General features: G+C 42.5%; 3 non-coding genes across 3 annotated transcripts; 2 read left to right on the top strand and 1 right to left on the bottom strand.

Moving 5' to 3' along the window:
- The first annotated feature begins 1,817 nt into the window (after positions 1-1,817).
- Positions 1,818-1,889, top strand: TRNAD-GUC (transfer RNA aspartic acid (anticodon GUC)). The gene has a single exon. It is a non-coding gene; the product is annotated as a tRNA-Asp (tRNA).
- Positions 1,890-2,815: 926 nt separating this feature from the next.
- Positions 2,816-2,887, bottom strand: TRNAD-GUC (transfer RNA aspartic acid (anticodon GUC)). The gene has a single exon. It is a non-coding gene; the product is annotated as a tRNA-Asp (tRNA).
- Positions 2,888-3,196: 309 nt separating this feature from the next.
- Positions 3,197-3,268, top strand: TRNAW-CCA (transfer RNA tryptophan (anticodon CCA)). Its single transcript has one exon. It is a non-coding gene; the product is annotated as a tRNA-Trp (tRNA).
- Positions 3,269-15,124: the final 11,856 nt, after the last annotated feature.

Below are 15,124 nucleotides of genomic sequence, written 5' to 3'. Positions count from 1 at the left end.
ATTGGCATGCCAGAGCATTTCAAACGTAACTGCCCAAAGTGAGGAACTGATGTGTGATTTTAAATACCCTTGATTTGCAGAGATGTTCCAATGACAGCTGCAGACTGCTTTAATTTTTCATACCTAATGATGAACTGAAGCTCCTCCACTTAGTCATCTGTGTTTGAAAACACTGGCCTTGTATCCCTCTGTCCACGGAGATGTTTGTAGTAGTGGAGACAATCTGGCAGGATCTTTGCTTTTACCAGTAACCCATTTATATATGGTATTAACTGTACATCTGACCAGACACAAATTGGTAAGTTAAATATAGTTCCCTGCGTAAGGTCACTGTGGTACAGACGTGCAAACTTGTAGCTCAGCTATGCTGAGCAAGTCAGTATCGACTTGTCCTTCAGCCTTTTACTAGCAGTTCCCAAAGTAACTGGTTTCCATTTCTCTCCTGCCCTTTTTAGGCAGGCAGGCAGCAGGTGCCTGACCTCCTTTCGCCTCTCAGGCTCCTGACTCAAGTTGCTTCTCAAGTTGCCCCTTCGCTCGCTACAAATGCAGAGGCACCTGAACTGCTCCTTTTCTCCTCCATGCTTTGGTTCGGGTCAGTGCTTCTCTTTGGTAAAATGTGATCTCCCTGGACCTCGCCCACACAGAAATCCTTCTGGCCTCCCCCAGCCCCTCACGTTGGACTGGGGAAGGACAAACTCCAGTGTGGAAGAGATAATGGGACATACTTCCACCTTGCCCCAAAGCAGACAAATCTCCAAGAAACCAAACAGGTCCTTTTTTCCCCCCCACTAAGGCAGCATTTCTCAACCTGTGGGCTGTGACCCAAAAGCAGGTCACAAGAACATATGAAATGGTCACAAACAAACTTTAAAAATAGATTCTCCTTTAAAAGAGAAAAACATGAGAAACTGTGGCTTTGCCCTTGCAGGTTGGCAGACATCCAGCTTGCAAGGGGCTGCTTGGGGCCCCCATGCCCTACATACACCCACCTGTTGCCCCCTACACAGAGCTAGACACAGGCATGGGCAAACCAGGCTGCCCCAGGGCCTGGATAGAAAGGGAGCCTAAAATATTTTGGGGGGGGGGGGTTCTGTTGATCTATTCTTATTATCATTATCTCTGGCAAAGGGGGACTTGATATTAAAAGTTTCCCCTCCGGCTGTCAGGAATCTAGATAAGGTGCCGCCACACACTGGGGGCCTGGGGCCAGAGGACAGCGGGTCAGGAGTGAGGGGCACTGGGTTGGGACTGGCCATGGATGTTTACAAGTGGGTCCTGGTACAAAAAAGGTTGAGAATCACTGCTCTAGGGGTTTCCTTTGGAGCTATTCTGGGAGACTCGCCCTGCTACTGGCTGCTCTGTAGGACCCCACTGAGTGAAGAAGTGGCTCTTGAAACATGCAATGACAAGAGCCACCTCAGCTCTAGGTAGTCAGTACAGTATATGTGAAGCACTACCAAGGGACCCCCTAACTGATGTCATATATGCACAGAAGCCCCGCGAGTCAGTTGACCGGGGTCTAAAAGATGTCCTAAGGGTGCTTGGCCCCTGGCAGTGGGTAAGCTCGCTCCTTCCTCTACACTTTCCCCAGTAGCCCACCATAGGTGCTTTTCCCGTTCTGCAGTTTGGAGTGGCAAAGCCAGGGTGAAGTGAAGGGACCAGGGCTGCCCTGCTTTCTGTTAACCTTTCTGCAGAGCAGGGAGGGCAGTGTGCCATGAGGACCTGAGCCAAACACCAGCTCTGTACCAAGGCTGGGCTGCACCTACCTGCTCTGCAGCAGCCTTGCAGGCAGGAGCTGAGAACTGGCATACAGGCCCTCCTCGTTAGTATAGTGGTCAGTATCCCCGCCTGTCACGCGGGAGACCGGGGTTCAATTCCCCGACGGGGAGAAATGCATATTTTCTTCTCCTCCCTCTGATCGCTTGCTTTTTATTATGAAAGTTGGAAACATGAGCGTGGGCGCTGGCTCGGCCTGGTCTGCCCCTGCCTGGACACGCCTCTCCTTAGAAATATGCCCGAATCTGATAATCATTTCAATTAATATCTATCAATTATTATAGCCGTTTGAATAATAATATGATTAATGGCCTGGAATTAATAAACAGAAATTACTTTTGTACTTTATGATTGTATCATAAACCCTTCGTTTTAAAAATGTGGCTTTCATTAGCATTTTACTTATCAGTTAACAATTATTGTTATTATAATAATCCTGTAATTAATGGCCTATAATTAATAAGCAACAACTGTTTTTACATTTTATTGTAAACCCCTGTCTTTAAAAAAATGTGGCCGACTTTCACTAGCATTTTAATTTTCGTTAAACAATGATTGTTATAATCATTGGAATAATAGTAATAATGTAATTAATGGCCTGTAATTAATAAACAATCATTGTTGTTGTACTTTATTGTTGTATTGTAAACCATTCTCTTTAAAAATGTGGCCGAGTTTGCTCATCATTTTAATTATCATTTAACATCGACTGTTATAATTTAACTATCACTTAATGATTGTTATAATCGTGTGGCTAATGATGTAGTTAATGGCCTAGAATTAACACACGATGATTTTTGTACTTTACTACGTTCTTCCTGTATTTAACAATACATGGTACCATACAAGATATTGCATTGTATATGCCATAGTAAATAAAAATAGTGAAGAAAAATGCAAGAAATGGCTTAATTGCATCACCATCATCTACATTATTAGCATTACTATTTTTCTATGATTACTTAAATAACGATGAACGGTTGCTGTTTTTTTACAGGACGTGGCAGGCCAAGGAGCCGGAAAAAAGAAGCCCCAGACACTCCCCGTCGGGGAATCGAACCCCGGTCTCCCGCGTGACAGGCGGGGATACTTACCACTATACTAACGAGGAGGTGCTTGGAAACGTTTTTCCCACCACTCAACTTAAAGTTAAGCCGGCACAAATGTGGGATTGCTGCTGGGGCTGTGCGGGACCGCGATCCCACGGCCTCGACCGGGCTTGCGGATGCTGCAGAGAAAGGGCTGCGAGACCGGGTTGGCCGCTGGCAAGGCGCTGAGCGGCTGGCGCGGGGACCGGGGGGTGAGGGACGGGCTGGGGCCGCAGGGCGGGTCCGCGGCTGGAGCCAGACTGCAGCGGGCGCCCGGGGCTGGAGCTGGCGCTGCGCGCAGTTCTAAGGCGCTGCGCGCTCGTGCCTAGCAGGACCTCGTGGCGCAACGGTAGCGCGTCTGACTCCAGATCAGAAGGCTGCGTGTTCGAATCACGTCGGGGTCAGCTCCTACTTTTTTAAATTTCTTTCTCTTCCGTCTTGAAATCAGCACTGCTTCCCCTCCCCCTGCCAGGGTGCTGCTACCCGGGGCAAGGGGAGGCCACACGGATTGGGTGCTCTCCCGTGGAGACCGTCTCCCTGCCCTACACTCTCATCGTGATCTAGGCCCGGAGGCTGAAAGCCAGCTGTCCTCTCCCCCCCAGCTGGAGTTGTGCCTGTCAGTCCCAAGCGGGAGCTGTACAAAGGGCGACACCTGGGCCCCGCTCGGCCTGGTTAAGCTCAGAGGAGCAGGTTTGCAGTGAGAAGTTGGGGGGAGGGGCTATTTCAGTAAAGGAACCCAAACCTGAATGTGGGGTGGGCAAGGGGGAGTATTTTTTTTTCTTTTTCATGTTGTACTACTCTGCCACTGACAGCTTCCGTACTTAACCCAGCTATGTGCAGTGAAGCCACAGACGGAGCATCCTGCAAGTAACTAGTGCTAGCCCAGGGGTGTTCAGAGCATTTAAAAGGTGAGTTTTTAGCCTGCATCAATGTTTTCCAATGCACCTTTTTCTTTTTTTCTTTTTTCTTTTCCAAGGACTGGAGTGTATTATGAGACATTATCTCCCCTGGTGTACTTTCATTTGCTTTTGTTACCTGGTTTTGCCCAAGCATGAAAATAGTGAACAATAGCTTATTGTAAATAACTGCCCAAACTATATTCTGTTGGTTTACGTTTCCATGAGCAAAGCCCCCAGGGCTGAAAAGAGTGCAACTGTTCATTAGAGGTTAAAGAAACTACAGGAAATATGCACGGGTTGTTGTATGGAAATCTGTACGAAGTGGTTTTGAGCAGAAAGCATTCAACATTTTAAAGGGCAGGAGGGCAAAACCTTATTGATAATCATCTGGAACACTGACATAAAGCAGTTTTAGGTTTAATTTAGTGTGATGTGCTTTTGCTGAGCATTAAGCATATTGTATACCTGCTATTCAGTGGGAGCATCTACATGTTCATGCATTGGCAATGCATAGGGGGTACAGCTGGCTCAGGGATCAGCTGTTGGGGATCCCCCTCCCATCATTGATCTGGTGCCCCCCCCAGACCAGTCGCCCATGTGTATATTAATACACCTTAGATACTGCACATTTAGTTTAGTACTTGCTTAATAAAGTACTAAGTAAATGCGCAGTAACTAGAATTATTAACACAATGCAGTAAGCTATTAGCATGGTTTTTAACCGCCACACTACTGCTCAGTGTTATTGGGCTAACATGCAGTAAGCATCCACTGTTAATCATTCCAGTATTATAAAGGTTTTGCCTTGCAAGAAATAAAATCTGCTCCAAAAAAATCATGACACAGCACAGCTATTATAATATAGAAAATAATAATAAAATAATCTATCATTTAGAAGGCACTAATCTGTGAGTCCCAAACCAGATTCTTTCATGTAGGATATCTGTGGGTTAACATCCTGATTTATGTGGTTTGTACTTTTCATCTGAAAAGAACCAAGCATATACTGGTATATGACTATTATGTAGAAATTAAAGCAATCGTGATTAAATCTCTTTTCTGTGGATTTAAAAGTGTCTCTTTATAGAAGGACTGGTATGAAAACTAAAAATAACAGCCAAATCTTACAATTGCCATAGTCACTTTCCACTTACCAAAAATGTAAAAATATTAGGCAACCAGATACCACTTTGCTCATAAAAATATAGAAGTCCTATTCATAAGATTATCGAACTGCTTAAATCAGACAGAAAAATTGTTGTCTAAATCAATTCAAATTCAAGATACTACTAATGACAGGCCCTGAGTTGGCAAATTATATACATGATCAAGCACTTAAGTCCATACCTGCTTGCCATCAGTCAGTCCACATGTGCTTAAAGTTAACCATATGCTGACATGCCGTAGCAAATCTATTACTGTTGTGCCAACATAATAGTAAAGATTGCATTAGACAAATGTGGTGTTAATTCTTTATAATGAATGCTTTTCTTAATAACATAAAGTCCTTGTGTCAACAGTCTTAGAAGCTTGATTAATACAAAGAGCATCTGTGCAAGCATATGAAAGTGAGGAGACATCATCATCAGTAAAGAGACAGAAGGGTGGGCGAAAGGAGTTGTATATAAATTGGCACCCTAGAGGCATGTCTACACATGCAATCAATTTGAAGCAATAAACTCCAGTGCTTATTGCACTTTTAATTTATTGTTCCTGGGTGCACTATTTGAATGTGCACTCAGGACTGTAGCATGTTGAGCTGTGTCAGAGCAGCTCTGGCTGGGAAGGCACCCAGGGAGTCGGCTTGCCAGCCTGGGACTGCTCCGACCCAGCTCCACATGCTGCAGTGGAGTAGGCTGGGCATGCAAGTGTGGGGCTAGCTAGCAGGCAGGCCCTACACTGAAGCATCTGTGTCAGTATCTACACATGTGGTGCTGCAGAGATTTTTTCCTATTTACAAATACTATTCTTCTGCAGAGTTTACAAGAACATATTTACAAGAACTATCATGCTGCACAGTTTATTAGTTTACTTGAGCCTAATAGCCCTGCACATGTAGACACTGAGATGTTTACTGCGGAGCTAATTAGGCAAGTCCAAGGTAGAGAGCTTAGGGGGGAAAGAAGGCAAGGCAAAAAGAATGAGGGAAAATTGAGACCAATTATCTCATTGTACAGAACCCTGAAGATAAATACAAGGAACTGGAACTGTGTGAAAGGAGGGGAAAAAAAGCATTCCAGGAGATGATGGCTCAAAGCCATGAGACAGGATGGTGATTTCAAAGCAACCCATTCAATAGCCTGAAGTAGGAAATGGCAACGGCTAGAAGGCCATGGAGGAGAAAGTTACTGGACATATCAGATCTCCAGGGCAGGACCTATGATTTTAGCAACTGAGATAGATGGGAAAGACGACATAAAATTCTAATACAATAAAAGCCTTAGTCTGTCTGTCTGACCCTAATGCTTTATTCACACTGTAATTGGTTGTCTCGGCAGCCAATCACAATGCTGAATGAAACAACCAGTCGGAATGCTCTGTACAAACTGACATACAGGACAGAGTGCTGCCATGACAGCGGGCACTGAGGGGCTAGAGTGTGGGAGTCAAGCTGGCAGTACTGGCCTCACCCCACCTCCTCTGCCCCCCACATCCCTGGCCTTGCTCCTTGGAGGCAGAGGGGGACAGACTGGGATGGTAGAGCACTGCCATGATGGCAGGGATGGAGGGGACAGAGTGGGTGGGGTGAGGTGAGCAGCACTGGCCTCACCCCCGCACCGGGCCTGCTCTGTGGAGTCAGCGGTGGTGGGTGCCGGTGGCGTAGCACTGGCTTTCTTGCCCCCCCACCCCAGGCTTTGCTGCTGCCACTCAGCCCCAACAAAAGCTGGCAGGGAGGGCAAGGGAAGCAAGAAGGAGGCCACTGCCACCACTGGGCCCTGAGAACAGCTGGGAGAGAGCGGGGGAGGGGGCTGCATGCGGCCAGATGCACAGTGGCAGCAGCACGAGGTGCTGGGTTGACAGCTCTGACCGTTGCATGCAAGTTCTTCCCTTCCCCCATGCCTAGGAGGTGGCTGCACCATGGGGTGGAGCAGCGGAGGACAAGGGGTGAGGCACGTGTCTTCCATCATTCTTGATGGGCAGTTGGCTAGTGAAGATAATAAAAGGGGTAATGATAAGATTTTGGTGAGGACCTGGATATAGGATAAGGAGAAAGAGGTGTCAAAGATAACAACAAGATTCTAAGCTAGTGTCTAGACCGTTTTTTTGTATTTTAAAATACAATAGAACAGTAAAAGAGATTTGACTGAGTTTTAAATCTATACCTGTCAGATAGTAGAATAGACACTAAGGCCACATCCAAACAAGCATGGCTGTGTGGTATGTGATGCAGAGTGACTTGCCACATGCTCAACTGTTTTCCACGCTGCAAGAGAGCATTGCAGGGGTTTTATGTTTTTTTTGGGTGTGGAGGAGTTGTTGTTTTTTGACCTCTTAATATCCAGGGGTCAAAAAAAACCCTGCACACAAAAAAAAGTGGAGTGGCGCACACAGGGGCAATGTGCACCACTCCAAACCTGAGCCTGGACAGCTGCAGCCATGTTCCAGCTGCTGGTAAGGGGCTGAGCACCAGGGTGGCCACTGCTGCAGCCCCAGAAGGCCCCAGGACCCCAGGTAAGGCTGCTGGGGCCAGGCCAGTGTTGGCTCCAGCCCCTCCTACACCACGAAGATAACCTGCTGTGCACCAGAGGGCACGTGGCACAGGTGTTCCCTGGAGACGGCTAGCGGCAGCACAAAGTGTCCTGCTGCTAGTTGTCCCCTGGGAACCAAACATCCACACTTGTGTTTATGTGGTCTGAGTTACTCAAATTGATCCTTTCAGAATGATCTGCACCTCCTGCAGTAGAAATAACTACCTCTTAAAGGTTTAGGAGTGTGATGGCAATGTGGTTATGATGTTTTACTAAGTTCCAGAACTGTGAGTTTGTAGGTTGGCTTACACTGTTACTAAAGATCACGCACAGTTAATTCAGGAATGGCCTACCTACGCCATTTGGGCTATAGTGCTACAGGCAGCCAAATACGAATCCTAGTTTCATCACTTTTTGTTTCCCCATTGGCTATGAAAACCAGTGTGCTTTAGCAACAGTTGTCTGTGGATACTAAGAGGGCACATCTACACATCACCCTATGGTGATGTTGTTACTGTGCTGTATTTTAGTACTTCCTGTAGGAAGCACTAAAGCATGGTGAAGTAACTGCCTGTACTGCACTGTGTGCACAGTTAGCTTTAGCCAGTATTTCACCATAGTGGTGCACTAAAATGGGGGATTGCACTGCTACAGTGAAGTAGCTGCCAGTCGCGTGTAGACTCATTCGATCGCTACATTGCCGTATTGCATTGTACGGTGATGTAGTGCATCACTACGGTGCCATAGGGTGATATAGACTCACCCAATGACTCTTAAACAATTAGGATCTAGAGATTCGCTCCAGGAACTTAGAAAAGAGTAACCAGGATGGGTGTGTATTGTAGCATGTGCTTTTCTATTCCTGAGACAATCCTACTGTCCTAACTGCTGAAGTATAAAATACTTTGGGTCTGTCAGACAACAGTGGATAAGGGACAGCCACAATTGGCTGGGTTCCTTGTAACAGGTCCTGTATCCTAGTGCATGTATTGTTCTAAGCTTTACTAACTGCTGCCTGATACCATCCTTTACTTACACTGCAGAGTGATTCAGCAGCAGCTTGGGAAGTTTGTCATGGAGCTAACATTTTCATGGGTTACACATTTCTCAGAGAGTGAACATATACCTGGAAAGGATTATACTGTCATTGGTTAAAATTATTCCTTACATATTTGTACCTTTCACTAGGACACAAGAAAATATAGTGAATAGATGGTTTACAATTCATTCCTGGCACCATAATTGAAAAAATGTGATTCTGTTTTAAATTGATGTAAAGAGAATTGGTGTTTTTCTGTTATGCCTTTAAATAAATACACAAGCACAGAAAGCAAAATTGTACATTGCAAAGTAATATTGTAATGACTAAGTGGATAAATGAAATGCACTTTAATCAATCGGCTGTCTTGCTTGCTTGCTTTTCACTCTCCTGTGCCCCACCCAGTGAAGCCTTTCTCTACAAATTCAAGCATTTATCTTTTCTTAGGCTTCTAGGCTTTTATTTTATTCAACAATTATTGAAAATCTATCCATTTTTTAATTTATTTTAACCAGGCAATAAGTGCTCTCTCAGAACAATTTTAAAAGCTCTTTAACTTTAAGTGAGAGAACAGGGTACCAAGAGGTATGTAAGGTAAAGTTCCTTAGGCGCATTTACAAAACAGAACTGCTTAGACTCAGCTCTCTGGCAAAAATCACGGTTTAGCTTGTTGTTAGCTTTCTTTTCTCAAAGATGGAACATGTTAACTGGATCTTTGAAGAAGAGATGCTGGTAATTTACTTCCCTGTAATTGCTGTTTTCTGAAGATATATAGCCATGCTAGATCACCACCCTTCCAAGCACCTCCTTGACCTTGGAGATACAGGTTTAGTCATTCTTTTTCACTCCTTTACCTCCCCCACCCTATTTTTATGGGATTAGCACTTCCTTTTAGATAGGAACTGTTGTTTGGGACCATTTATGGTGATGGCGTTTCCCTGGCAGAGGTCAACTGCTTTGGGATATTAAATCAAATAAGATTCCATCCATTTCTGTTCTGGGAGAATATACCCCAGAGGTGATCTAGTACAATTATATATTTTCAGAGAAGAATGGGTATAGATTCAGTTACAAAGATTATGGAATGATTTTGCAAATGTTAGGTGATAGATCAAATCTTCTGGAGTGATACTGGTCTCTAGTTTCTCTTGAGTTGTGTGATGTGTGCAACTGTCTATTAGATGCTGAACTGAAAAATCAGAATCTATCCCTCTTGCAATGGTATTAAAATTTGGGCCATAAGAATAGAGGGGTAACTTGTGTAATAGCTACTCTGCAACCAAGCTACTGACTGAAATATCTTACTGGTTTTTTGCTGTTGTTTTCTTGTTACCTCACTCTGCATAAAGGAACGTTTCTCTTTGTAAAAAAATCCAATATATTACCTCTTAAGTGCAGAAAAAAGTTGGATTTATTCATTTGAACTATCTAGTTATGCCATCTTTTTCCTTGAGCTAAAATCAACAGGAAAAAATAACCTGATATTTTTAGGGAACCTCTTTAGTTTTAACTTATGAAACCTAGATATCATTTGGAGTAAAATGTTTCTTTGGCGCTCAACTGCCTTTCTGTAGTGATAAATTTTTAATGGTTCCCCTGCTGATCATAAGAAGTCCTTTGTGAATTTCACTTCCCCTGAATAATCTCATAGAACTTCATAATGAAAGAAAAATACAAAAACCTTAACTATGGGAAATGTTTTAAGTGTACAAGCTTTCATGATAATTGTGGACTTAATTTCTCTTTGTCTCCATTCCCCAGTTATAAAATAGAGGTAGTAATAGTATCTTCTTCTAATTTGTGAAGCCCTTAGTTATTGCATTGTAAGAGATAATTGCTAATAAAGAAATTAACACTTTTGTATTCTATTCAGGGCTTAGACCAGATATGTTAGAGCCATACACTGAATGAAGAGGAGAGAAAGAAACATTAAGTTGGTGCATCTATACGTGCATATTAATGTGCTGCAATAAACTCCAGGGCTTATGCACATTTACATGTGTGCCCAGGATGACAGCACACTGAGTTGCAGCCCCAGCTGGCAAAGGGCTTAGGGAGTCAGCCTGCTTGTCTAGGGCTACTCCGACCCAGTTCAGCGTGCTACAAAGGGGCTGGCTGGGGCATGAGGGTGCTTCAGCATGGGGCTAGCTGGCAGGCAGCCCCTGCTCACTGAAGTACCTTTGTGCCCCAGCCAGTCAGGGGAATGTCTGCATTTGCACTGCTGTGGAGTTTTTAATTCTGCTGCAGGATAGTGTTTGTATTTACAAGTACTATCCTGCTGTGAAGTAAATTAGTTTACTCCAGCCTAATATGGGCACATATGTAGACGCTGAGACATTTATTGTGCAGCTAATTAGTCAACTGCACCGTAAACATCAGGTATAGGCATTCACAGTATTCACTGACTGGTCCTGTGGAAAAAATAATAATTAAAGCCTGAATCATAATGCATAGACAGAAAGGAGCTATGTGAAAGTTACATAGGCAACATCTGTTCAGACAGTTCCACATTTCTGAGTAGTTCTCTTTGCAACCTTAGTGCTCTTTTCAATATATGACTATGATTATAATTTATTATATGTAATTATAATGTATGCATTTAATGAGAATTAAATACAGACACTATGCTGGGCTCTGTATAAAATGCAAATACAAAGTTCAGGGACTTTGCAATAATAGTTTTAAGAAAGATAAATACAATTTCTGACCCAGTACTCTTAATACATATATTATCAGCTTAGGCTCCTATTTAGAAATGAGTCAGTGTAAAAAGCTATGTAACAAACGGTTCTTTTAAATTCATCTGTCAGTCTACTCAAAGTAGGAACTGATACTTCTATTTTTACCCCTCTTTCACTTCGATCTGTGCCTGTTGCAATGTCTGGAAAGAAACATAAGGCATGAATACAATTCAGTTGTGTTTTTCCCATGTGAATGGGTCAGTGATTCTCAACCAAATAATATGTTTACACACACATTTGTAGATATATCAAGATTGAGATGTATACACTTAGTTAGTCTGTAACTTGTAAATTTACCCTTCCTTTTGTTTTATTTGTCACACGTTGACATGCACCCAGATTAAAGTAATATTTCATTTGTATTTTTTAAGTTTTGTTTTGTATGCATTTAATTTTGTTTTGTTTTGGAGATAACTCAGTCTAAATCTCAGAAGACCGTGGTGAGTCTCTTTTTTTCCATCTCATATAATATACAGCTTTAGTACTGTTAAATGAATTTTGCTATCAGCAGTCTTACAGTATCATTTTTTTATTTTTGTTCTGGGCAAAGATTAAATGTGAAAACAAATCTTTAACCTTTACATTCATAACAATTTACTGATAGGCATTCAGAAAGCTCTTTTAGAAATGTATATTAAATAATCATTCAATATACAAAGTGTATTTTATATAATACAATGTAACATTAAATATACTTCTCATTTTTATTCACAATGATATAGTATAGAAGAAGAATCATAAAGTTATGGAAGCTCCCAATAAAAATAGATATTTGAGGTAATTTTCATAATGGTCTGTCTCTTTACATCAAAGACAGTTCTGTAACTAAATCTCTTTCTCTCTCATTCTGGAAAGCTGAGGAATTCCAGTAATTCAGAAGCGTCCTGCACAGAAAGTATTTTTGGCTTCTGCTTTCAACATATTCCACATTTTTAGGCAGGCTTACAGCAACTTTTCAACAGATGAAAATGGCCACAGTCTCTCACTTGTGTCTCTTGCTTTCTTGTGTTACCTTCCTCTTCCTATTTGCATTTGACAATAGGTAAAATACACCTGCCTGTTTCATAGGTGATGGTGCAGGTGAGTCTTGTAATTATTGTTTCAGACTTTGAAAAGCAGAATCTACAGATGTAGATGCATAATTCATCTGAATTTCAAATAATGCAATACACATAACAGGTGTCATCAGGCAATAAGTTTATATTCTAAAATATTTAATACAAGACTGGTAATAAATATACTAGCAGTTTCTTCTTGTAGGAAGAGTAGAAGGGAACATCCATTTCAGATGGTTAATAGTGCCTTAGCACTGATCTTTTGCTCCACGATGTAAGTTCTTTTTCACTAAAACAAGCCAACCAACCAAAAAACATCCCAGACCCTGAGGTAGATGATGGCTTTAACTCTGTGGGTAGCTGTGGGCTCTCCAATGTAACAGCTGCACACATTTTGCTCATATCCTCTCCACCTTGATATGGTGGAGAGGTTTATGTGCTGCCAATAACCTTGAGAGAGATGCTGTCAGCAGTTTTGGACCATGGCGGCAAGGTCAAGAGCAAGATTTTCAGGCTAATAGAAATCCAAAAATAAAAATCCTCAATAATGGAACAGGCAGATGAAGAAAAAATACATCACAAAAATGCAAAGGCAAATGAAGGCTGCAGCGGAATAAAAATCTCATGTTGTATAATTGTTCCTTGTCATCAGATTAAGGGTTCCTTCCTGTGAAGTACTGTGTAGCAGCGGTGTACAAGGACACCCCCACAATAAAAGAAGACATGGGCAGGTGCTAGTGATTACTGGCTAGCCTAGTATGAAAGTGGGCAAGTGGTGACAATGGCAGGTGCTAATGATTATGAGAAGCCCCTAGTCATGAACCTACACAGAGGTGATTGCATGATGGCTGTTTTTACTTGGATCTGAGATAGGTGTTTAATTTGTCAGGTGCAGTCAGGATTCAGCAGGCCCATTTAAGATCCATTCTGCTCAACCCATATGGGGAAAAGTTTAGAAAAGGTGCTCTAAACATAGTCTGTCTCACTTCACTTGACTGGAAAACTGCATCCAGTAAGATTGCTATCTTCAGTTCAAATCAAGTAATGAAGTTTCCAACTTATGACACTTATTGCCACATTAAAGCCAAGACCCAGAGGAAAATTTAAGAGCAAAAGAACCAGTGGTGAGAGGACAAAACAAAAGAGATTTGAAAGCTTGCCAATAGCTTCGACATGCATGGTTTTTTCAGCACAAACGAAACCATCTATGAGCCAAACACACATGGAGCCATTGCTCTGAGGTCCAAGGATGGAACAACACTCTTTAAAGACAGCTCCATCATCAATGCACAGGAGAAGTACTTTCAAGAGCTCCTGAATCAAGATTCTAATGTTGGAGGCAATGCGATCAAAGCCATTCCACAACACCCCATTAAGCTGACCTTGCAGATCCACCAACTTTCAAGAGGCCTTGAAAGCCATTAAGCAGATGAAGAACAACAAAGCACATGGCCTTTATGGAATACCAGCTGAAATTTATAAGCAGTGTGGAAAAAAAAAAGCTCTCTCATCCACTATATACAGTTCTCATGAAAATCTGGAAATGGGAACAGATTCCTAGTGACTTAAGAGATGCCAGAATCTTTACCATATTCAAGAAAGATGCATCACATTGCAGCAGTTACCATGGTACTGCACTCTTGTCCATGGCTGGGACAATTCTTACCCACATTCTTCTCAATAGACTCAATTCCCTCACTAAGATTTTACCCAAGTCCCAACATGGTTTCAGACCACTCAGAGTTACAGTCGATAAGATCTTTGTTGCTAGACAGTTGCAGAAGTGCAGCAAGCAACGCTAAGATCTTTACATGGCCTTCATTGTCCTCGAATCTCTTCAGGTCACCTTGAAGGCCCATCTGAAGAAATGTGATACTAACATTAATACCTCGGGGACTCAAGCACTGAATTATTCCTAGTGGTGCTGTGATGTACATCAAGGCATCAGCCATTTTGAGCAAACTCGCCTCTCTGGAGGTGGATAGATGGGAAAGGGAAGACCTGTGACTTGACATCACTAGCTTCTGCTCCTTCCTCCCAGAACTATTTGCCATGTCTGCAGTTGAACATGCAGATCATGGATCATCTTCCTCAATTGTCTGATGGAAGACTGTCACCCTCATATTGAGGGACTGCTGATGACACTGGTGATGATCCTTGGCATGCCTGTACAATGCTCATTACTCCTAAAGGCAGCTGTCAAAGGTATACCTTCACACAATATGTGATATCCCCTGCACAAAGAAAAGACTAGGTGCAAAGGATTCTGGCTTGCCTACAGAGGGAAGTTCTTGTATCAATGTGATGATGTGAATTTAAAGTATTATGTTCCCCAGGTGGACACTTTTATTCCTGTTTAGCTTACAGGAAGTCCTTGACTTAAAACATTTCAAGTTACAACGTTTTGCACTTACAACATTTATAAATTGACACCCTGTTTCAACTTTATGATATCAGTTTTGACTTTACAAGGCTTGATCCGATGCAACGCCACGCCATACCAGTGAACAAATTCATTGCGTCACTCATCTCTCTGGAGAACATCTGTCCAAACTTCCTTGGACATTTTCTTTAAGAAAGCAGACAAGACTCCAGAAAAACCTGCAACCAAGACTCCTGAGAAGACTACAGCCGAGAGCCTTTCAAAAAGTCCAGCAGTCACCTCAAAGAAGTTCTTCCAAATCAATGATTGCTATTTACAATATAAATACATTAATGTAGCTATATTACTTATCTATAACTGATTGAGTAAAAAATTCTGGGGTATCAAGCCTGGGTTCAGGAACAATCCCCCATTTATAACGTTGTTTCTTATGAGAGAACTGGTTCTGAGTTGC

Source organism: Crocodylus siamensis, chromosome 4 (assembly GCF_052110815.1).
Source record: "Crocodylus siamensis isolate JL-2025a chromosome 4, ASM5211081v1, whole genome shotgun sequence".
Classification (NCBI taxonomy): Eukaryota; Metazoa; Chordata; order Crocodylia; family Crocodylidae; genus Crocodylus; species Crocodylus siamensis.
Note: the sequence above shows the minus strand (reverse complement) of the source record. Positions and strands in the feature narration are given on the sequence as shown.